Source organism: Hordeum vulgare, chromosome 5H, assembly GCF_904849725.1.
Source record: "Hordeum vulgare subsp. vulgare chromosome 5H, MorexV3_pseudomolecules_assembly, whole genome shotgun sequence".
NCBI lineage: Eukaryota > Viridiplantae > Streptophyta > Magnoliopsida > Poales > Poaceae > Hordeum > Hordeum vulgare.
In genome coordinates, this window is record NC_058522.1 from 571,862,967 (window position 1) to 571,887,578 (window position 24,612).

Sequence of the window (24,612 nt, forward strand, 5' to 3'; positions counted from 1 at the left end):
TTTTCCCTTGAAGAGGAAAGGGCGATGCAACACAGGAGCAGTAAGTATTTCCCTCAGTTTGAGAACCAAGGTATCAATCCAGTAGGAGAATCTCGTCAAGTCCAGAGTACCTGCACAAACACAAAAGAGCTTGCACCCAACGCTATAAAGGGGTTGTCAATCCCTTCAAGGTTGATTGCAAAGTGAGATCTGAAGGCGGAAAGTGCAACGAAGTAAAAGTGTAAGGCTGAAAATATGATGGGAAGTAGACCCGGGGGGCATAGTGTTCACTAGAGGCTTCTCTCAAAATAGCAAATATTACGGTGGGTGAACAAATTACTGTCGAGAAATTGATAGAACCACGCAAAGTCATGACGATATCTAAGGCAATGATCATACATATAGGCATCACGTCCGAGACAAGTATACCGATACTTTCTGCATCTACTACTATTACTCCACACATCGACCGCTATCCAGCATGCATCTAGTGTATTGAGTTCATGATGAACAGAGTAACGCCTTAAGCAAGATGACATGATGTAGAGGGATATACTCAAACCAATGATGAAAATCCCATCTTTTTACCCTTGATGGCAACAACATGATGCGTGCCTCGCTACCCCTTCTGTCACTGGGTGAGGTCACCGCACAGTATGAACCCAAAACCAAGCACTTCTCCCATTACAAGAATCATAGATCTAGTTGGCCAAACAAAACCCACAACTCGAAGAGAATTACAAGGATATGAAATCATGCATAAGAGAGAACAGAAGAAACTCAAATAAGATTCATAGATAATCTGATCATAAATCCACAATTCATCGGATCTCGACAAACACACCGCAAAAGAAGATTACATTAGATAGATCTCCATGAAGATCATGGAGAACTTTGTATTGAAGATCCAAGAGAGAGAAGAAGCCATCTAGCTACTAGCTATGGACCTGTAGGTCTATGGTGAACTACTCACGCATCATCGGAGAGGTCATGGTGTAGATGAAGAAGCCCTCCGTATCGGAATCCCCCCTCCGGCAGGGCACCAGAACGTGCCCCAGATGGGATCTTACAGAGACAGAAGCTTGCGGCGGCGGAAAAGTACTTTCGATGATCTCCTGATTTTTTCTGGGATTTTAGAGAATATATAGGCGAAAGACCTAGGGCAGAGGTGGCCCAGGGAGCCCACAAGCCTAGGAGGCGCGGCCCCCCTGGCCGCGGCTAGGGGGCTTGTGGGGTCCCTGCTGGCCCCCTGCCCTGATTCTGAGGCTTCCTGATCTTTTTCTGTTTTGGAAAAAATCTTTTTGGAAGTTTCATTCCGTTTGGACTCCGTTTAAAATCCTCCTTTGAAAGGGGTCAAAAACATGGAAAAAACAAGAACTGGCACTTGGCACTGAGTTAATAAGTTAGTCCCCAAAAAGATATAAAAGGCATACAAAACATCCAAAGTTTGACAAGATAATAGCATGAAACCATCAAAAATTATAGATGCGTTGGAGACGTACCAAGCATCCCCAAGCTTAACTCCTACTCGTCCTCGAGTAGGGAAGTGATAAAGACTGAATTTTTGATGTGGAATGCTACCTAGCATAGTTTTCCTTTGCAACTTCTTTCATGTGACATGAATGTTCAGATCCGTAAGATTCAAAACAATAGTTTGCTATTGACATGAAAACAATAATACTTCAAGCAAACTAGCAAGGTAATTATGAACTTTCAAAATAACAAGGCCAAAGAAAGTTATCCCTACAAAATCATATAGTCTGGCTATGCTCCATCATCCTCACACAACTAATGTAAATCATGCACAACCCCGGTATTGGCCAAGTAATTGTTTTCGCACTCTTACTTTCTCAAACTTTTTATAACTATCACGCAATACATGAGTGTGAGCCATGGATATAGCACTATAGGTGGAATAGAGTGTGGTGGTGGTTGTGAGACAAAAAAGAGGAGATGGTCACATTGACTCGGTGTATCAAAGGGCTATGGATATACCCATTAATATATATCAATGTGAATGAGTAGGGATTGCCATACAAAGGATGCACTAGTGCTATAAGTATCTGAAAGCTCAAAAGGAGAACTAGTGGGTGTGCATCCAACTTGCTTGCTCACGAAGACCTAGGGCAATTTTGAGGAAGCCCATCATTGGAATATACAAGCCAAGTTATATAATAAATATTGCCACTAGCATATGGTGGTGACGAAACGAGAGGCTCTCAATCATGAAGAACAAGTGTGGAAAAAAGATAGTAGCCCCTTCTCTCTTTTTTATGGGCTCTTGGGTCTCTCTTTTTTCCCTTTTATTATTTGGGCTCTTTGGCCTCTCTTTTTTCCTCACATGGGACAATGCTCTAACAATGATGATCATCACATTTTTATTTACTCACAGCTCAAAGCTTAGAACGATGATGACTCTATAGGAAATGCCTCCGGCAGTGTACCGGGATGTGCAACGATCTAGCTTGGCGTATGACGTTGAAACATCTCGCTAGCTATCTTACGATCATGCAATGGCAATATGAGAGTGAAAACACAAGTAATGAGATGAAACGGTGGGAGTTGCATGGCAATATATCTCGGAATGGCTATGAAAATGCCATAGTAGGTAGGTATGGTGGCTGTTTTGAGGAAGGCATATGGTGGGTTTGTGCACCGGCGAGAATTGCGCGGCACTATAGAGGCTAGCAATGGTGGAAGGTGAAAGTGCATCTATACCATGGACTCACATTAGTCATGAAGAACTCACATACTTGTTGCGAAAGTTTTTATTAGTAATCGAAACAAAGTGCTAAACGCATACTCCTTGGGGAAGGGTTGGTAGGTGTTAACCATCGCGCGATCCCGACCTCAACACAAAGGATGACAACCAATAGATAAATTATGCTCCGACTTCCTAACATAGCGGTTCACCATACGTGCATGCTACGGGAATCACTAACTTCGGCACAAGTATTTCTAGATTAACAACACCTTACTAACATAACTCTTAATATTACCAAATCCACGTCTCAAAACTAATTGAGAGGAATCGAGACTTCTCTTTCTACTCAATGCACATGAAGATGGAGGTTTTTGCATCCTCTTTGGGTACCTATCACCTTTGGGACTACTTTCATAGCGTAAGTCAACTACCAAGTCACGCACCGCCGTGCTCTAAAAGATATAAGTGAAGCACAAAGAGCAAAATTATCTACCTCAAAAGATATAAGTGAAGCACGATGAGCATTCTAGCAAAATCATGATGAGTTCATGTCTCTCTCTAAAGGTGTGCAGCAAGGATAATTGTGACACAACAAAAAGAAAAGACTCCTACGATACAAGACGCTCCAAGCAAAACACATATCATGTGGTGAATAAAAATATAGCTCTAAGTAATGTTACCGATGGATTGAAGACGAAACAGGGGATGCCTTCCTGGGGCATCCGCAAGCTTAGGCTTTTTGGTATCCTTGAATTTGGCTTGGGATGCCTTGGGAATCACCAAGCTTGAGCTCTTTCCACTCCTTATCTCTTTGTCCATGAGAACATCACCCAAAACTTGAAAACTTCACAACACAAAATTTAAACAGAAACTCGTGATAACATTAGCAAAAGAAAACAAACTACCACCTCTTTAGGTATTGTAGCAATCTTGATTTCTATTTATATTGGTGTTAGATTACTGTATTCTCACTTTTCCATGGCTAGTACCCCCCGATACTATCCATAGTTTCATCAAAACAAGCAACCAACTCAACAAAAACAGAATCTGTCAAAAACAGACCAGTTTGTAGCAATTTGTATACTTCGTATACTTATGTTACCTCAAAAACTCTGAAAAATTACGACTGCCTGGGAAAAAGGCATATAAACCAGTAGCAAAAAGAATCAACTCAAAATCTCTTTCTGAATAAAAATGAAAAATCATCTCGTGAGCGAAAAGTTTCTGTCTTTTTCCAGCAGGATCAAACAACCATCACCAAGACTAGTCATAAAGGTTTTGATTGGCTCAAACACAAAAGAAACACAAAATCCACAAATCATAATAGAATTATGATAGTGTGGACGCAACAAAACAGAAAGAAAAAGAAATAAATTCATTGGGTTGCCTCCCAACTAGCGCTATTGTTTAACGCCCTTAGCTAGGCATAAGGCGATAGAATCACGTATCGTCGTCTTTGGTGCTCAAACCATAAGTAGCCCTCGTCATGGATTCATAAGGCAATCTTATTTTCTTTCTAGGAAAGTGCTCCATGCCCTTCTTTAAAGGAACTTGAAATCTAATATTCCCTTCCTTCATATCGATGATAGCACCGATAGTCCTTAGGAAAGGTCTACCAAGAATAATAGGGCATGTAGGATTGCAATCAATGTCAAGCACAATGAAATCCACGGGTACATAATTCCTATTTGCAATAATAAGAACATCATTGATCCTTCCCGTGGGTTTCTTGACTGTAGAATCCGCAAGATGCAAATTAAGAGAACACTATTCAATCTCATTAAAACCAAGAACATCACATAAAGACTTTGGAATCGCGGAAACACTAGCACCCAAATCACACAAAGCATTTCATTCATAGTTTTTTATTTTGATTTTGATAGTAGGTTCCCATTCATCATGAAGCTTTCTAGGGATAGAGACTTCCAATTCAAGTTTCTCTTCAAGAGATTTTTTCATAGCTTCGACGATATGATCGGTAAAGGCCTTGTTTTGGCTGTAAGCGTGTGGAGAGTTTAGCATGGATTGCATCAAAGAAATGCATTCAATCAAGGAGCAACTATCATAATTGAATTCCTTAAAATCCAAAGTAGTAGTTTCATTACGACTTAAAGTTTTAATATTTTCTACTCCACTTTCAATGCTTTTAGCATCAAGATAGATGGACTCCGAATCATTGGGGCGTTTTTCAACCAAAGTGGATTCATATCCAGCCCCATCATCATTAGGTTTGACACAAGAAAACAAAGATTCAATGGGAGTCACACCAAGCACTTTAAGATCTTCGTGATTCTTATCATGAGAACACGCCTTTTTAAGCCATTCATGTCTAGCACGAATTTGGGCGGTTCTTTCTTTGCTCTCACTCATGGAAACACGCATAGCTTTTAAAGTTTCATCCATATTGATCCTGGGAGGAGCACATCTAACTTTCAAAGCATCAATATCACTAGACATTCTATCAACACTCTTAGCCAAATAGTCAATTTTGAGTAGTTTTTCCTCTATGGACGCATTGAAAAAAATTTGCGAGTTGGTAAACTCTTTGATATTACTCTCTAGATCACAGGGTAATCTATTGTAGTTTCCATGAGTATTGTTGTAGGAGTTGCCAAAGTTATTAGAGGAGTTACTAGGAAAAGGCCTAGGAACATAGTTTCCTCTGAAAGCATTGTTGTTGCCAAAATTATTCCTACCAACAAAATTAACGTCCAAGCTAGCATTGCTACTATCAATCAAGGAAGACAAGGGCATATCATTAGGATCTAAAGGAGCACTTCCACTAGCAACCAAATTCATTAACTCATCCATCTTAGCACTCAACGAGTTAATTACTTCTATAGCGTGTACCTTCTTACTAGTAGGTGACCTTTCAGTGTGCCACTGAGAGTAGTTCGTCATGATATTGTCTAGGAGTTTCATGGCTTCTCCTAACGTGATTCCCATGAACGTTCCACCGGAGACGGAGTCCAAGATGTTTCTAGAAGCGAAATTCAGGCCAGCGTAAAAGATTTGTATAATCATCCAAAGACTCAAGCCATGAGCGGGACAATTTCTAATCATCAATTTCATTCTCTCCCAAGATTGTGCAACATGTTCATGATCAAGTTGCTTAAAATTCATGATATCATTACGGAGAGAGATAATCTTAGCTGGCAGAAAATACTTGGATATATAAGCATCTTTGCACTTATCCCAAGAATTGATACTATTTTTCGGCAAAGACGAAAACCAAGTTTTTGCTCGATCTCGCAACGAGAAAGGAAAAAGCTTCAATTTAATCACATCATTATACACATCTTTCTTATTTTGCATATCGCAAAGTCCTATGAAGGTATTAAGATGGGATGCGGCATCTTCACTAGGAAGGCCAGAAAATTGCTCTTTCATAACAAGATTCAGCAAAGCGGCATTGATTTCGTATGACTCCGCACTAGTGGTGGGAGCAATCGGAGTACTAATAAAATCATTATTATTAGTATTCGAGAAGTCACAAAGTTTGGTGTTTTCAGTCATGGTGACTTCGGCCAGCAAGCAAGCACACAAGCGAACAAAGAGCGAGCGAGAGAAAAGGGCGAACGAAAAGGCAAACGAAAAAGGCAAACAAAAAAGGCAAAGATTTTTTTGTAATTTTTTCTTCAGAAGTGGGGGAGAGGAAAACGAGAGGCAAAAAAGTAAATGCAAGAGATGAGTTGGCGACACTTACTTGGATGTGTTCTTGACTTGATCCTCCGCGGCAACGGCGCCAGAAATTCTTCTGCTACGGTGACACAGATCTTCTGTCGTCTCTTGAGCTTGCGTTGGTTTTTCCCTTGAAGAGGAAAGGGCGATGAGCACAGGAGCAGTAAGTATTTCCCTCATTTTGAGAACCAAGGTATCAATCCAGTAGGAGAATCTTGTCAAGTCCAGAGTACATGCACAAACACAAAAGAGCTTGCACCCAACGCTATAAAGGGGTTGTCAATCCCTTCAAGATTGATTGCAAAGTGAGATCTAAAGGCGGAAAGTGCAACGAAGTAAAAGTGTAATGCTGAAAATATGATGTGAAGTAGACCCGGGGGCCATAGTGTTCACTAGAGGCTTCTCTCAAAATAGCAAATATTACGGTGGGTGAACAAATTAGTGTCGAGCAATTTATAGAACCGCGCAAAGTCATGACGATATCTAAGGCAATGATCATACATATAGGCATCACGTCCGAGACAAGTAGACTGATACTTTCTGCATCTACTACTATCACTCCACACATCGACCGCTATCCAGCATGCATCTAGTGTATTGAGTTCATGATGAACAGAGTAACGCCTTAAGCAAGATGACATGATGTAGAGGGATATACTCAAACTAATGATGAAAACCCCATCTTTTTACCCTTGATGGCAACAACATGATGCGTGCCTCGCTACCCCTTCTGTCACTGGGTGAGGTCACCGCACGGTATGAACCCAAAACCAAGCACTTCTCCCATTGCAAGAATCATAGATCTAGTTGGCCAAAAAACCCACAACTCAAAGAGAATTACAAAGATATGAAATCATGCATAAGAGAGAACAGAAGAAACTCAAATAAGATTCATAGATAATCTGATCATAAATCCACAATTCATCGGATCTCGACAAACACACCGCAAAAGAAGATTACATCAGATAGATCTCCATGAAGATCATGGAGAACTTTGTATTGAAGATCCAAGAGAGAGAAGAAGCCATCTAGCTACTAGTTATGGACCCGTAGGTCTGTGGTGAACTACTCACGCATCATCGGAGAGGTCATGGTGTTGATGAAGAAGCCCTCCGTATCTGAATCCCCCTCCAGCAGGGCACCAGAACGTCCCCCAGATGGGATCTTGCGGAGACAGAAACTTGCGGCGGCGGAAAAGTACTTTCGATGATCTCCTGATTTTTTCTGGGATTTTAGGGAATATATAGGCGAAAGACCTAGGGCAGAGGTGGCCCAGGGCGCACACAAGCTAGACTAGGAGGCGCGAGCCCCCTGGCCACGGCTAGGGGGCTTGTGGCGTCCGTGCTGGCCCCCTGCCCTGATTCTCAGGCTTGCCGATCTTCTTCTGTTTCGGAAAAAATCTTTTTGGAAGTTTCGTTCTGTTTGGACTCCGTTTAAAATCCTCTTCTGAAAGGGTTCAAAAACATGGAAAAAACAGGAACTGGCACTTGGCACTGAGTTAATAAGTTAGTACCAAAAAAGATATTAAGGACAGTAAAACCAGACCTATTCCGAGCTCTATCACGCATCCTTGCTCGTGAGCCGTTGATTTCGCATGTGGGATGTAGACTACCGTCAAATCAATGTTTAGGTCGCGAACTGGGTTGTCTGATACGCCTCTACTCACGCGTGGGCTACTAACAGGCCGACTGTCCTGGGGGCTGCTACTCCCGAAGCCAGTTTGAAGCCCTCTCATTCGTCTATACGAGTTAACGTCCGATCAAGAACGAACGGTCGTGATATGCTTATGCCTGGGCTAACCCCATCCCAGCTCCCCGCTACTTGCCTTGTCTCGCTCGTCTCCATCTGAGCGATGGCGGCGCAGCATCTTCCCAAGATCTTCGGAGCCTTCTCTGGTGGGGACGCCATTGGGTATGTCACTGAACATCGGATCCCTTTGGAGCTGCAGCCACACTTGCGAGGGTATCGAGTATGAGAGAAGCAAGCCGATTCAACGCACAGGGAGCAAAACCGGCGTGAGGGGAGGCGATCGAGGGGATCCAGCGGGACACGCTTTAGCCGATGCGCTTGAGGGAAACGGATCCAGCAGACGAGGGGATCCAGCGGGCGTGAGAGACGTTGGCCAGCTGTGCTGTCCTTCTACAATCTTTGCTCTGAAGGTGCAGGTAGCAGGTATGGGCTTCACTCTCAAATCGCTGGCCACGAAGGGTTTTCTGTGAGATCGGTATAACAGGGAGGAACATTGCTGCAGAGGACGTCTTGGCAAGGGGAAAGGCTCCGGACCTACATCCCCATGTCTATGCAAATATCACTTCTCTTTATCTTGGATGTTCTAATCTTCAGATTTGTCTACTTTCTACATGGCGAGTAGTATTCCACGACAACCAGGAAGTGGCCACCGTCAGTGTCCTTTTACTGACCTATTCCGAGCTCTCTCACGCATCCTTTCTCGTGAGCCGTTGATTTCACGTGTGGGATGTAGATCACCGTCAAATCAATGTTCAGGTCGCGAACTGGGCTGTCTGATGCGCCTCTACTCACGCGTGGGCTACTAACGGGCAGACTATCCTGGGGGCTGCTGCTCCCAAAGCCAGTTTGAAGCCCTCTCATTCGTCTATACGAGTTAACGTCCGATCACGAACGAACGGTCATGATATGCTTCTGGCTGGGCTAACCCCATCCCACCTCCCCGCGACTTGCCTTGTCTCGCTCGTCTCCATCTGAGCGATGGCGGCGCAACATCTTCCCAAGCTCCTCGGATCCTTCCCTGGTGGGGACGCCATTGGGCATGTCACCGAGCATCGGATCCCTTTGGAGCCGTAGCCACACTTGTGAGGGTATCGAGCACGAGAGAAGCAAGCCGATCCAAAGCATGGGGAGCAAAACCGGCGCGAGGGAGGCGATCGAGGGGATCCAGCGGGACACGCTTTAGCCGATGCGCTTGAGGGAAACGGATCCAGCAGACGAGGGGATCCAGCGGGCGTGAGAGACGGTGGCCAGCTATGCTGTCCTTCTACAATCTTTGCTCTGAAGATGCACGCAGCAGGTATGGGCTTCACTCTCAAATCGCTGGCAACGAAGGGTTTTCTCTCAGATCCGTACAACAGGAAGGAACTTTGCTGCAGAGGATGTCTTGGCAAGGGGAAAGGGTCCGGACTTACATCCCCATGTCTAGGCAAATATCACTTCTCTTTATCTTGGATGTTTTAATCTTCAGATTTGTCTACTTTCTACATGGCGAGTAGTATTCCACGACAATCAGGAAGTGGCCACCGTCAGCGTCCTTTTACTCAAAATTATCCATGTTAATCTATGCATGGATGCTCATCACTGAACTTTGCTTTTTTACTGCTTTCTACCGTGAAGTCCTTACTTTTTGTTGAATGTTGATCTATGCTACAAATCTGTGCATATGTTCTTTTACTCAGTTTATTCATGTTGCAGGATAGCAATCTTTGCATATGTTCTGCCTGAAGGCCAATCGGTTAGTATATTTTCTTCCTATTCCATCTCTAATTAGTGATAGTTACTTGTGGCATGGAGATCGTGCACAAGTTAAAGTTCAGCTTAGCGGGCAATATAAACTAAAAGTTACATGCAATGATAATTATACACAATCTGCTAAAAACAACATGCATTCTTATCTAGATTAATGTTCCATCTGAGACAGACATGGTTTCATTCTAATCTGCATTGTGTGAGTATGTAAAAATTTGGATTGCACAATATCCATATTTGTTTATTGTCTCCACAAGGATTTTTCTATTGTAAAGTAGAAAGGTGAGAGGAGGATGATGTGCTTAATGTGAATCAGCATCAGTTATTTCTTTATTTTGTAATTGTTTATTTCCCTTGTCATGATTTTTTTAACTAAATCCATTTTAATATTTTCCTCAAACAGGTTCCAAAACGATGACTTCATCTACTCTTTCCTAATGTATGGTATTCACTTTGTATCGATGGGAAACTTAAACTTCTGAAGGATCTTTATCAGCTATTAGAGAGGTAAATATCAGCTTCCCTCGCTGATTCTCTGTCTGCTACTTGTCTTAACTACTCTGCACATAACTCAATGTGGCTCTGCTGCATCATCGGTTGGGGTTGTGCATTGATTGCAATCTCTGGCGATAGCTAGACGAATGCGGATGACAACAATCCTTCCCTTGCAACGGCACCAGAAGAATGCTGCTAGCACTCCCCAGCAACGGAACTAGAAGAATGTTGTTGATGGCCCACCAGCGCGTGGGTTCGCAGCAGTTTTCGAGGGTAGAGTATTCGACCCAATTTGTTGATCACCTAAAGGAGGTCACAGAATACTCTCGAGTATTAGCATCTGAATTTGTCAGATTCAACCACACCTGAAAGATTAGTATCTGCAAGCACAGTAGTAACATCAAAGTAATATGATAACAACGGTGTCAGAAATGATCTGTTGACGACAGACTATTCCTAACGATTGTATCAATGGTGCCTCCGTTGCCTCGTTGACGGAAGTTGTCAGTTCCCGTCAACGACCATCGATCAAGATTGTAACAGGTAGCAGCAGTGTAACGAGCAATAGCAGTGGCAAGGAACAACAGTAGTGATAGCAGTAGCAAGTAGCAACAGTAGCAAGTGACAGTAATAGCAACAGTAGCAGCAGAGCAAGACAAGTAACAGCAGTAGCAACAGTAGTAGTAGTAGCAGCAGGAGAGCATGACAAGTAACAGCAGTAGAACAAACTCGTAGGCAATGGGTCGGTGATTTGTTTGGATGATATTCATCATGCAACAACTATATCACGGAGAGATATGTCGCTAGCTCCCGTTCATCAATGTGATGTAGGCATGCATTCTCTGTGTCGTCATACGTGCTTAGGGAAAAGAACTTGCATGCCATCTATTGTCCATCCCTCCCGTGGCAGCGGGGTCCAAAAGGAAACTACGGGATATTAAGGTTATCCTTTTAATAAAGAACCGGACCAACGCATTAGCAGTTGGTGAACACATTAACTCCTCAAACTATGGTCATCACCTGGAGTGGTTCCGGTTATTGTGACTCCGGGGTTGCCGGATCATAACACATAGTAGGTAACTACAACTTGCAAGATCGGATCTAACACACACATATATTGGTGACAATATAATAATTTCAGATCTGAAATCATGGCACTCAGGCCCTAGTGACATGCATTAAGCATGGCAAAGTAGTAGCAACATCAATCTCAGAACATAGTGGATACTAGGGATCAATCGCCATCAAAACTAACTCGATTACATGATAGATCTCATCCTACTCATCACTGTCTAGCGAGCCTACGAATAGATTACTCACGAACGACGAAGAGCTTCATGGAATTGGAGAGGGAAGAAGGTTGACGATGACGATGGCGACGATTTCCCCTCTCCGGAGCCCAAGACGGACTCCGGATCTGCCCTCCAGATGAAGAACAGGTGGTGGCGGCGCCTCCGTATCGAAAACGCGACGAAAACTTCTCTTTTTTATTTTTTCTGGGACGAAAGGGATCTTATAGAGCTGGAATTGGGGGCGGCAGAGCCGTGTGGGCCCCAACAAGCCTGCCGACCGCCACCAGGGGGTGGTGGCGGAGCAGGGGCTTGTGGCCCACTGGCCCACCCCTGAGGTGGGACTTGGCGCAGATATTTTTCATATTTTCCAAAACTGCTCCCCGTAAATTTTCAGGACGTTTGGAGAACTTTGATTTCTGCACAAAAATAACACCAAAGCAATTCTATTGAAAACAACGTCACTCCATGTTAGTTCCATTCAAATCATGCAAATTAGAGTCCAAAACAAGGGCAAAAGAGTTTGGAAAAGTAGATACGATGGAGACGTATCAACTCCCCCAAGCTTAAAACCTTGCTTGTCCTCAAGCAACTCAATTGACAAACTGAGAGAGAAAGAAAAACTTTGACAAAATCTGTTTGATCTTGTTGTTGCAACTATGTCTAACTCATAACCAGAATTTCAGCAAGATCACAAGTTAACCACATAAGCAAATGACACAAAGGTCTCACGGTAAACTAATATCAATGGCATAATCAACTAACGAGCAAATAGTAATGAGTTTCATATACCAACACTTCAATCAAAACAAGCATGAAGCAATATGAATAGGTGGTATCTCGCTAGCTCTTTCTCAGACCACAAAACATAAATGCAGAGCACTTTGAAAGATCAAGGGCTGACTAAACATTGTAATTCATAGCAACGAAGATCCAGTCATAGTCATACTCAATATCAATCAAAAGCAAAGCCTAAAAATAACAGAGGTGCTCTCTAATTGGTGCTTATATAAGAGGAGGATGACTCGACAGGAAAATAAATAGACATGCCCTTCGCAGAGGGAAGCATTGATTTGCAGAGGTGCCAGAGCTCAAACTTTGAAAACAGAGATAATAATTTTGGGTGGCATGCTTTCATTGTCAACGCAATGACCAAGAGTTCTCAATATCTTCCATGCTACTCATGCTATAGGCGGTTCCCAAACAGAGAATTAAAGTTTTAACTCCCCCACCACCAATCAATCACACTCCACGGCTAGCCGAATCCTCGGGTACCGTCCATACTAACATCAATCCGGGGGGAGTCTTGTTTTACAGTTATGTTTTCGATTTAAGCGTGGAACTGGGCATTCCAAATACCGGCCCCTTTCTCGTGAATGACTGTGAATAAACACATGTCGAGGATAACACTCCTAGCATGGAAGATACCAATAGCCCTCTGTCACCACATGAGCGGTTCGGGCATGCAAAACAGATTATTTCTTGAAGGTTTATGGAATGGCACATGCAAATTTACTTGGAACCGCAGGTAGATACCGCAAATAGGTAGGTATGGTGGACTTTCATGGAAAAACTTTTGGGTTTATGGAAGTGGATGCACAAGCAGTATTCCCGCTTAGTACAAGTGAAGGCTAGCAAAAGACTTGGAAGCGACCAACTAGAGAGCGACAACAGTCATCAAGATGCAATGAGTTTGACTAACATTGAATGCAAGCATGAACAGGATATAAATCACCATGAACACGAACATCATAGAGGCTATGTTGATTTTGTTTCAACTACATGCATGAACATGCGCCAAGTCAAGCCACTTGAAACATTCAAAGGAGAATACCATCCTATCATACTACATCATAGTCACCTCAAAATCTATGTTGGCATTCAAGACAAACCATTATAAGCTCTCAGCTAAATAAGCATGGCATCAGAAACTATGATCTCTAAGTTGTCATTGCAAACATGGTTCTCTCACAACAAAGCTAAATCTGGGTCGACAAGCTAGTAATATTTACAAAAACAAAATAGATAGAGTTCATACCAGCTTTTCAGTATCAGTCACTTCATCATATATCATCATTGTTGCCTTTCATTTGCACGATCAAACGATGTGAACAATAATAAGCGCATTGGACTAAGCTGAATCTGCAGGCAAACACAAAGGAGAAGACAAAGTAATATGGCTCTTTGAAAGCTAAACAGGTAAGCATGTAAGAACCAATAAACATTGTAACCAATATCTTCTACCTTGACACAAAGAAAAAGAAAACTATTTACACGGGAAAGCTCCCAACAAGCAAAAGAAGAAAGAAAAATCTTTTTGGGTTTTCTCAAAAGGACACAAAACAAGAAAACAAGAAAACGAAAAGAAACTAGCATGGATAATACAGTGGCAAAGTGTAAACACCGGCTAACAAGGTGAAAGCATAAGCATGAATGTAAAGTCGGTGAGAACACGTACTCCCCCAAGCTTAGGCTTTTGGCCTAGCTTGGTCTACTCCCAAGGTGGGAAATAACCAGCTCCAGGATACTGCGAAGCAGACTGTGGATGCCACTGCTGTGTGAGCTCCTCTGGCTCCCACTGATAAACTGGCGTCTGGTACTCGACTGGCGGCTCGGGCACGAGCGCCTGTGGTTGGAACAAGCCCCAATATGCGTAGATGTCCGCGGGCATAATAGTGTACCTGCCTGCATGAGGATCGAACAAAGAAGGAGCAGGCAAAGTAATAGTCTCTCGAGTACCCTGACTAAATACCAGGTTATAAATCATCCGTCTACTAGCATCTCTATCCAGAAAATCATGGCGAACCATGCTGTCATAATCCAGATATTTCTCAGGGAGAAGCATCTCTCCTTCCTCTCCGAGTCTAATCGGTATCTCAAAGTGTGTGGCAAGACGGGTAGCATAGATACCTCCATAGACAACACCTTTAGAACGGTTCAGGTTCAACCATTGAGCTACTATAGTGCCCAAGCTATAAGTCTTATCGTTATAAAGGCCTTCATGCAAAACCGCAAGGTCTGGAGAACTAAGTGATCCAGCCTCCCCACGGCCAATCAAACATTTTCCCACAAATAGTGAGAAGTACCGAAGCACAGGAAAATGTATGCTAGCAATTCTAGCGCGAAACACTCCTCTCTCCTCTCCAACAGCAATAGAACCAATGAAATCCTCCAAGTCCCGTGGACGAGGGTCACGGATATCCCCAACATAAGGTAATTTGCATACATTGCAAAAGTCCTGCAGCGTCATGCACTGGGAATCATCGTATATCATGAACTCAACCATGGGAGGATTCTTCCTCGGATAAAAGTTGAAGCTTTGAACGAAAATATTGGTGAAAAGGAGATATTGTGGGCACTTATCTTCCACGAACGCAGTAAGACCCGCGTTCTCCACCAAGTAATAAAAGTCTTCATAAAGTCCCGCGGCGCGAAAAAATTCATCACTTGGCCACTCGCACGCTCGAACTTCTGTGACTCGAGGGACTGCGTACTTGGGGTGGTTCTTCTCATCCTCCTTGGGGTTACGGCTTGAAGAGCCTCTCAAGAACCTCTTCATCTTTTTCCTTTTTATAGGTGTGAAAAATTCTGAAATTTTTAGAGACTTCGAAAGAAAAGGGAATAAGGATTAACCCAACTTGTAGCAACTACTCCTACTAGTGCCTAGAGACCGTATCACGCACTAAAACTACTTGGGACCAGCTAAAACCAACATTTCTAGCTCAAGAATAGGGTCGCCAAGGTAGCAAGAATACGCGCAGGATAAAGCACTAGAACAAAAACTAATTGGACCAATGGAGGAGTAACTTACCCAGGAGTAATTTCCCCAAAACGGTTCGGAGAATGGTGCTTTGAGCAAGGAGATCGAAAATCACAGCCAAATGAGCAAGAACACGGGTTTGAGCTGCGAAACAATTTTTTCTGGAGGTGGAAGAAGAGGCTGGGAGCTGGAATGAGTGGAGGGGGTTCTTGTGGGTCCCACAAGCTTGCACTCCGCCACCAGGGGGGTAGGTGGCGGTGGCAGGGCTTGTGGCCCACTAGTCTGGCCCCCAGGCCAGCTCTCAGGCCCAGTAATTTTCAAAATTCCAGAAAAAATCATACTAAATTTTCAGGACCATCGGAGAACTTTTATTTTCGAGGTATTTTTCTCTGGGACGCAGAAAACAGGAAAAGCTAAACTAATTCTACCATTTTCTTCTAAGCAAAATAAAGTGAAAGCTTAAAACAGAGGTATGTGACTCTTTGATTCATCCGTTTCATGGTCATCGAAAGAAATCCGTCAATGAGATTGATCAAGTCCTTATGACAAAACCTTCTCGAATCGCAAGAGAGAACGGAGAATTTTCTGATAGCCACTAAGTCACCTCAATGGGGATATGTATCTCCCCAACAAGCAAATCATACTTCATCTTGACACGAGGAATAGGGCATTCAAAGCTCCCAATGAGAATCGATGAAGTCTTTTCGATAGCATTGATGCAATGTACTTGATATCGTTTCTTCGGAAAGTGCACTGTGTGCTCATTACCGTTGACATGGAAAGTGACATTGCCTTTGTTGCAATCTATAACATCCCCTGCAGTGTTTAAAAAGGGTCTTCCGAGGATGACAGCCATGGCATCGTCCTCGGGAATATCCAAGATAACAAAGTCTGTTAAGATAGTAGTGTTAGCAACCACAACAGGCACATCCTCGCAAATGCCGATAGGGAAAGAAGTTGATTTGTCGGCCATTTGCAGAGAAATTTCAGTGGGTGTCAACTTATCCAATTCAAGTCTACGATAAAGAGAGAGCGGCATAACACTAACACCGGCTCCAAGGTCACATAAGGTAGTTCTTACGTAGTTTCCTTTAATGGAGCAAGGTATAGTGGGCACTCCGGGATCACCAAGTTTCTTAGGAGTTCCACCTTTAAAAGTGTAATTGGCAAGCATGGTGGAGATCTCAAGATCCGGTATCTTCCGTTTATTAGTCACGATATCTTTCATGTACTTGGCATACGGAGACATCTAGAGCATATCAGTTAACCGCATCTGCAGAAAGACGGGTTTTATCATCTCAACGAAGCGCTCAAAATCCTCATCATCCTTTTTCTTGGATGGCTTAGGAGGAAAGGGTATAGGTCTCTGAACCCATGACTCTCTTTATTTACCATGCTTCCTAGCAGTGAAGTCATTCTTGTCATATCTCTTAGGTTGTGGATTATCAGGATTAACCGTAGGTTCAATCTCCACATCCTCGTCATGGCTAGGTTGAGCATTATTATGAACATCGCTGTCCACATTGTCACCAGGTTCATGTTCATCACCTGATTGTGTTTCTGCATCAGACGCGGAAATATCATTAGGTTCTTCAGGTGTGACAGTATTTGGTGAACTGGCATGTAGGTTTCTATCATCCTTCTTCTTCTCCTTAGGATGACTGGGTGTATCAGCATTAATTCCTTGAGAATCTTGATCGATTCTCTTAGGATGACCTTCAGGATACAAAGGTTCCTGAGTCATTTTGCCTCCTCTAGTAATGACTCTGACAGAGTTGTCATTTAATTCATTGAGCAAGTCATTCTGAGCTTTAAGTACTTGTTCTACCTGAGTAGTAATCATAGAGGCATGTTTACTCAGAAGCTTCAGATCGTTGACATTTCTGTCTACACAAGCACTTAAATGGCTAAGCATACGAGTACTTTGTTCCTAATCTCTGCTAACATAATCATTGAAACTCTGTTGTTTGGCAACAAAGTTGTCAAATTCATCAAAGCATAGGCTAGCAGGTTTGTCAAAAGGAATATCACTCTCATCAAACCTACGCAGAGAATTCACTTCTACTACCTGTATCGGGTTATCGAGACCATGGATCTCTTCGATAGGTGGTAGATTTTTGACATCTTCAGATCTAATGCCTTTCTCTTGCATAGATTTCTTGGCTTCTTGCATATCTTCGGGACTGAGGAATAGAATACCTCTTTTCTTAGGAGTTGGCTTAGGAGGTGGTTCGGGAATAGTCCAAGCATTATCGTTCATCAAGAGGTTATTCAGTAGGGTCTCAGCTTGTTCTACAGTTCGTTCCCTAAAAATACAACCGGCACAACTATCTAGGTGGTCTCTAGAGGCATCGGTAAGTCCGTTATAGAGGATACCAAGTATCTCGTTCTTCTTAAGAGGGTGATCAGGCAAAGCATTTTGTAGCTGGACGAGCCTCCCCCAAGCTTGTGGAAGACTCTCTTCTTTGAGTTGAGCAAAGTTGTATATTTCCTACAAGGCAGCTTGCTTCTTATGGGCAGGGAAATATTTCTCACAGAAATAATAGACCATCTCGTGGGGACTACGCACACATCCAGGAGCAAGAGAGGTGAACCAGACTTTAGCGTCATCCTTTAGAGAGAAAGGAAACAACTTAAGGATATAGTAGTGGCGGATCTTCTCCTCATTAGTGAAAAGGTTGGCCATTTCAGATAGTTTGGCAAGATGGGCTATGACCGTCTTAGACTCATAACCGTGAAAAGGATCAGATTTGACTAGAGGATTATCTCAGGGTCGACAGAGAATTCATAATCCTTATCGGTGACAAAGATAGGCGAAGTGGCAAACTTCGGGTCATTTTTCATCCTAGCTTCCCGAGATTTTTTCCTTCCACTTGAGAAGTAATTTCTCAGCATCATAAGCATCCTTATACGCAAGAAAATCCTCAGCTATCTCTCGCTCCATAACGTAACCCTCAGGTATATCACGCAATTCATATCTAGGAGAGCTAGATCTAGCAGGAGCAAAAGCAGGTTCTATCTCAATAGTATCGGTAGTTTCAGAAGCATCACGAGCATTGGTAGTAACTCGAGCAATATGAGCATCAAGGAATACCCCTAGTGGAACATCAGGCAAAGGAGTATCTCTAGCAGTATCAAGCATAGCATCATCAGGCAAAATAGCATCTCTAACATCATCAGGCAAAGCAGTATCAAGCATAGCATCTCTAGCAGTATCAGGCATAGCATCTCTAGCAGTATCAAGAATAGCAGCATCAGGCATAGTATCAAGCATAGTATCATCAGGCATAGTATCAAGCATAGCATCTCTAGCAGTAGTATCACAAGCATCATCAAGCACATGCGACATATCAAGATTTCTAGCAGGAGGTGATGTCGCAAACTTACTCATAACTGTGAATCAAGTGCAGAGCTAGATGGCAATTCCTTACCCCCCCCTCATAGTTGAGGGCAAGACTTTGGTCTTCGGATCCTTCAGATTCTTCATAGTGATCAGCAGATATAAATCCCAAGTGACGCAGAGAATATAGCAATACCTCCCCGGCAATGGCGCCAGAAAAATGCTGATTGCAATCTCTGGCGATAGCTAGACGAATGCTGATGACAACAATCCTTCCCTTGCAACGGCACCAAAAGAATGGTGCTAGCACTCCCCGGCAACGGAACTAGAAGAATGTTGTTGATGGCCCACCAGCGCGTGGGTTCGCAGTACTTTTCGAGGGTAGAGTATTCGACCCAATTTGTTGATCGCCTAAAGGAGGTGAGAGAATACTCTCGAGTATTAGCAGCTAAATTTGTCAGATTCAACCACACCTGAAAGATTAGTATCTGCAAGCACAATAGTAACAACAAAGTAATATGATAACAACGGTGTCAGAAACGATCTGTTGACGGTAGACTATTCCTAACGATTGTATCAATGGCGCTTCCGTTGCCTCGTTGACGGAAGTTGTCAGTTCCCGTCAACGACCAGAGATCAAGATTGTAACAGGTAGCAGCAGTGTAACAAGCAATAGAAGTGGCAAGGAATAACAGTAGCGACAGCAGTAGCAAGCGACAGTAATGGCAACAGTAGCAGCAGAGCAAGACAAGTAACAGCAGTAGCAACAGTAGTAGCAGCAGCAGCAGAGCAAGACAAGTAACAGCAGTAGGACAAACTCGTAGGCAATGGGTCGGTGATTTGTTTGGATGATATTCATCATGCAACAACTATATCACGGAGGGATATGTGGCTAGTTCCCATTTGTCAATGTGATGTAGGCATGCATTCCGTGTGTCGTCATACGTGCTTAGGGAAAAGAACTTGCATGACATCTATTGTCCATCCCTCCCGTGGCAGCGGGGTCCAAAAGGAAACTACGGGATATTAAGGTTGTCCTTTTGATAAAGAACCGGACCAACGCATTAGCAGTTGGTGAACACATGAACTCCTCAAACTATGGTCATCACTGGGAGTGGTTCCGGTTATTGTCACTCCAGGGTTGCCGGATCATAACACATAGTAGGTAACTACAACTTGCAAGATCGGATCTAACACACACATATATTGGTGACAACATAATAATTTCAGATCTGAAATCATGGCACTCGGGCCCTAGTGACAAGCATTAAGCATGGCAAAGTAGTAGCAACATCAATCTTAGAACATAGTGGATACTAGGGATCAATCCCTGTCAAAACTAACTCGATTACATGATAGATCTCATCCTACTCATCACCGCCCAGCGAGCCTATGAATAGATTACTCACGAACGACAAAGAGCTTCATGGAATTGGAGAGGGAAGAAGGTTGATGATGACGATGGCGACGATTTCCCCTCTCCGGAGCCCAAGACGGACTCCAGATCTGCTCTCCAGATGAAGAACAGGTGGTGGTGGCGCCTCCGTATCGAAAACGCGACGAAAACTTCTCTTTTTTATTTTTTCTGGGACGAAAGCGATCTTATAGAGCTGGAATTGGGGGCGGCAGAGCCGTGTGGGCCCCACAAGCCTGCCCAACGCCACCAGGGGGTGGTGGCGGAGCAGGGGCTTGTGGCCCACTGGCCCACCCCCTGAGGTGGGACTTGGCGCAGATATTTTTGATATTTTCCAAAACTGCTCCCCGTAATTTTTCAGGACCTTTGGAGAACTTTGATTTCTGTACAAAACTAACACCAAGGCAATTCTGCTGAAAACAGCGTTAGTCCAGGTTAGTTCCATTCAAATCATGCAAATTAGAGTCCAAAACAAGGGCAAAAGAGTTTGGAAAAGTAGATACGATGGAGACGTATCATGCATCTCCTGTCAATGGGTAAACCTGGTGTCAACCCTTTTGCTCTACTCCTGTATGTATGACCAAGGTTGGTGATCATCTTCTGGTGGAACCCTATGATAGTACTCCATCCATTCTGCAGTGAAATATTACCCGTTGAAGGTGTTGTATTTCGTGCAGGTTGCAGGTTTTAGCTATGGTGGTTTATAATTCTTCTCCCGTGTTGGCAAATAGTTGATGTGTCAACATGTTTTCTAAGACCATATTGATGTAGATTATCGTCTGTTTCGTTTACTATCAAACATATATTCTTTATCTACACAAACTTAAATTTATTTTCACAAGCCCATGCATTAAAAAAATTCCTATCATCCAACTGAAAAAAATTCATGGGCATTGCAACGCGCGCCGTCAATGTTCTAGTAAAAGGCATACAAAACATCCAAAGTTTGACAAGATAATACCATGAAACCATCAATAATTATAGATACGTTGGAGACATATCAAATACCTTGTGTGTATCAAACATCACAACGTTACTTGGTGACTATAAAGGTGCTCTACATGTATCTCCGAAGGTGTCCGTTGAGTTAGCATGGATAAAGACTGGGATTTGTCACTCTGTGTGACACAGAGGTATTTCGGGGCCCACTCGATAATACAACATCACAAACAAGCCTTGCAAGAAATGTGACTCAAGTGTAAGTCACGGGATCTTGTATTACGGAACGAGTAAAGAGACTTGCTGGTAACGAGATTGAAATAGGTATAAGGATACCGAAGATCAAATCTCGGGCAAGTAACATACTGAAGGACAAAGGGAATGTTATACGGGATTATATGAATCCTTGGCACAGAAATTCAACCAATAAGATCTTCGTAGAATATGTAGGATACAATATGGACATCCAGGTCCCGCTATTGGATATTTACCGAGGAGTGTCTCGGGTCATGTCTACATAGTTCTCGAACCGCAAGGTGTGCACACTTAAGGTTCGATGATGTTTTAGTATAGTTGAGTTATATGTGTTGGTGACCGAAGGTTGTTCGGAGTCCCGGATAAGATCACGGACATCATGAGGGTTTCCGGAATGGTCCAAAAACGAAGATTGATATATAGGATGGTTTCATTTGGTTACCGGAAAGTTTTCGGGCATTACAAGCAGTGTACCGGGAGTGACGAATGGGTTCCGGGTGTTCACCGGGAGGGGCCCACCCACCCGGGAGTGAGCCCAGTGACCCTAGGGTGGCGCATCAGCCCTTAGTGGGATGGTGAGGCCAGCCTAAGAGGGCTATGATGCCACAAGTGGAAAAAACCAAAGGAAAAGAAAAAACAAGGAAAGAGGGAGGTGGGAAGGAAGGAGTGGACTCCTTCCCCCAAACCGAATTGGGTTGGGAGTCCACCTCCTCCCATCGGCCGGTGCCCTTGGGGCTCACTTGAGCCCCAAGGCTAGCCCCTCCCCTCCTCCTATATATATTGGTGGTTTTAGGGCTTTTGAGACATAACTTTGCCACGTGCAACTCAAACATATACCACGTAGTTCCTCCTCTAGATCGGATTTCTGCGGAGCTCGGGCGGAGCCCTGCAGGTGTAGATCATTGATACGTCTCCGTCGTATCTACTTTTCCGAACTCTTTTGCCCTTGTTTTGGACTCTAATTTGCATGATTTGAATGGAACTAACCCAGACTGACGCTGTTTTCAGCAGAATTGCCATGGTGTTGTTTTTGTGCAGAAATAAAAGTTCTCGGAATGTCCTAAAAATTTACGGAGATTTTTTCTGGAATAAAAGAAAAATACATGCGCAAAGATCCACCCGAGGGTCGTGCCAGTGGGCCACAAGCCCACAGGTCGGGGCCACCCCTCTAGGTCGCGCCGTGCAGGCTTGTGGGGCCCACGTGGTACCACCGCCCCCAAACTCAGCTCTATATCTTCCGTTTCGTCTGGAAAAAAATCAGAGAGAAAGTTTCATCGCGTTTTGCGATACGGAGGCGCCGCCACATCCTATTCTTCACTTGGAGGGCAGATCTGGAGTCCGTTTCGTCCTCCGGAGAGGGGAAATCGTCGCCATCGTCATCATCAACCTTTCTCCATCGACAATTCCATGATGCTCTTCATCATTTGTGAGTAATCTCATCGTAGGCTTGCTGGACGGTGATGAGTTGGATGAGATCTATCATGTAATCGAGTTAGTTCTTGACGGGGATTGATCCCTAGTATCCACTATGTTCTAGATTGATGTTGCTACTACTTGGCTATGCTTAATGCTTGTCACTAGGGCCCGAGTGCCATGATTTCAGATCTGAACCTATTATGTTGTCGCCAATATATGTGTGTTTTAGATCCTATCTTGCAAGTTGTAGTCACCTACTATGTGTTATGACCCGGCAACCCCGGAGTGACAATACCCGGAACCACTCCTGGAGATGATCATAGTATGAGGAGTTCATGTATTCACCGCGTGTTAATGCGTTGGTACGGTTATTTATTAAAAGGAGAACCTTAATATCCCATAGTTTCCATTAGGACCCCGCTGCCACGGGAGGGATGGACAATAGATGTCATGCAAGTTCTTTTCCCTAAGCACGTATAACTACATACGGAATACATGCCTACATTAGATTGATGAACGGGAGCTAGTTACATATCTCTCCGTGTTATAGCTGTTACATGATGAATCACATCCGTCAAACTCATCCATCACCGACCCACTGCCTACGAGTCTTTTACTACTGGTCCTCGCTACGTTACTTTGTCTAGGCTTGTCCCTTGCTACAAAAGGGATTGGGCCACTTTGCTGCTACTGTTGCTACTGCTGTCACTTTGCTGCTACTGTTGTTCCTTGCTACACCGCTACTTAGCGCAAGACATTTTCTAGAGCAGTTGCTGGGGAAGAATAGTCCCCCATCAACGTCTTTTTACTGGCGTCATTGATACAACAGTTAGGAATAGTCTACCGTCAACAGATCGTTTCTAGCACCGTTGCTATCATACTACTTTGCTAATGATACTTTGCTTACATACACTAATCTTTCAGGTGTGGTTGAATCTGACACACTCAGCTGCTAATACTCGAGAATATTCTTTCGCTTCCCTTGTGTGAACCAACAAATTTGGGTTGAATACTCTACCCTCAAAAACTGTTGCGATCCGATACGCTTGTGGGTTGTCAAGGCTTTTTCTGGCGCCGTTGCCGGGGAGGCACAACTATATTCTCTGAGTCACTTGGGATTTACGTCTGCTGATCACTATGAGGAATCCGATAGATCCAAGAACTAAAGTCTTGCCTTCCACTACGAGGACAGGTAAGGAACTGCCATCTAGCTCTGCACTTGATTCACCTTCAATTATGAGTAAGTTTGCGACATCGCCTCCTGCTAGAAATCTTGATATTGTTGGGGAATGTCGCATGTGAAACAAAAAAATTCCTACGCGCACGAAGACCTATCATGGTGATGTCCATCTATGAGAGGGGATTTCCGATCTACGTACCCTTGTAGATCGCACAGCAGAAGCGTTAGTGAACGCGGTTGATGTAGTGGAACATCCTCACGTCCCTCGATCCGCCCCGCGAACCGTCCCACGAACCATCCCGCGATTCGTCCCACGATCCGCTCCGATCTAGTGCCGAACGGACGACACCTCCGCGTTCAGCACACGTACAGCTCGACGATGATCTCGGCCTTCTTGATCCAGCAAGAGATATGGAGAGGTAGATGAGTTCTCCGGCAGCGTGACGGCGCTCCGGAGGTTGGCGATGATCTAATCTCAGCAGGGCTCCGCCCGAGCTCCGCAGAGACGCAATCTAGAGGTAAAACCGTGGAGGTATGTGGTTGGGCTGCCGTGGCAAAAGTTGTCTCAAATCAGCCCTAAAACCCCACTATATATAGGAGGGAGGGAGGGGAGGAGGCAGCCTCAAAACCTAAAGGTTTGGCCGAAATTGGAGGTGGAGGAG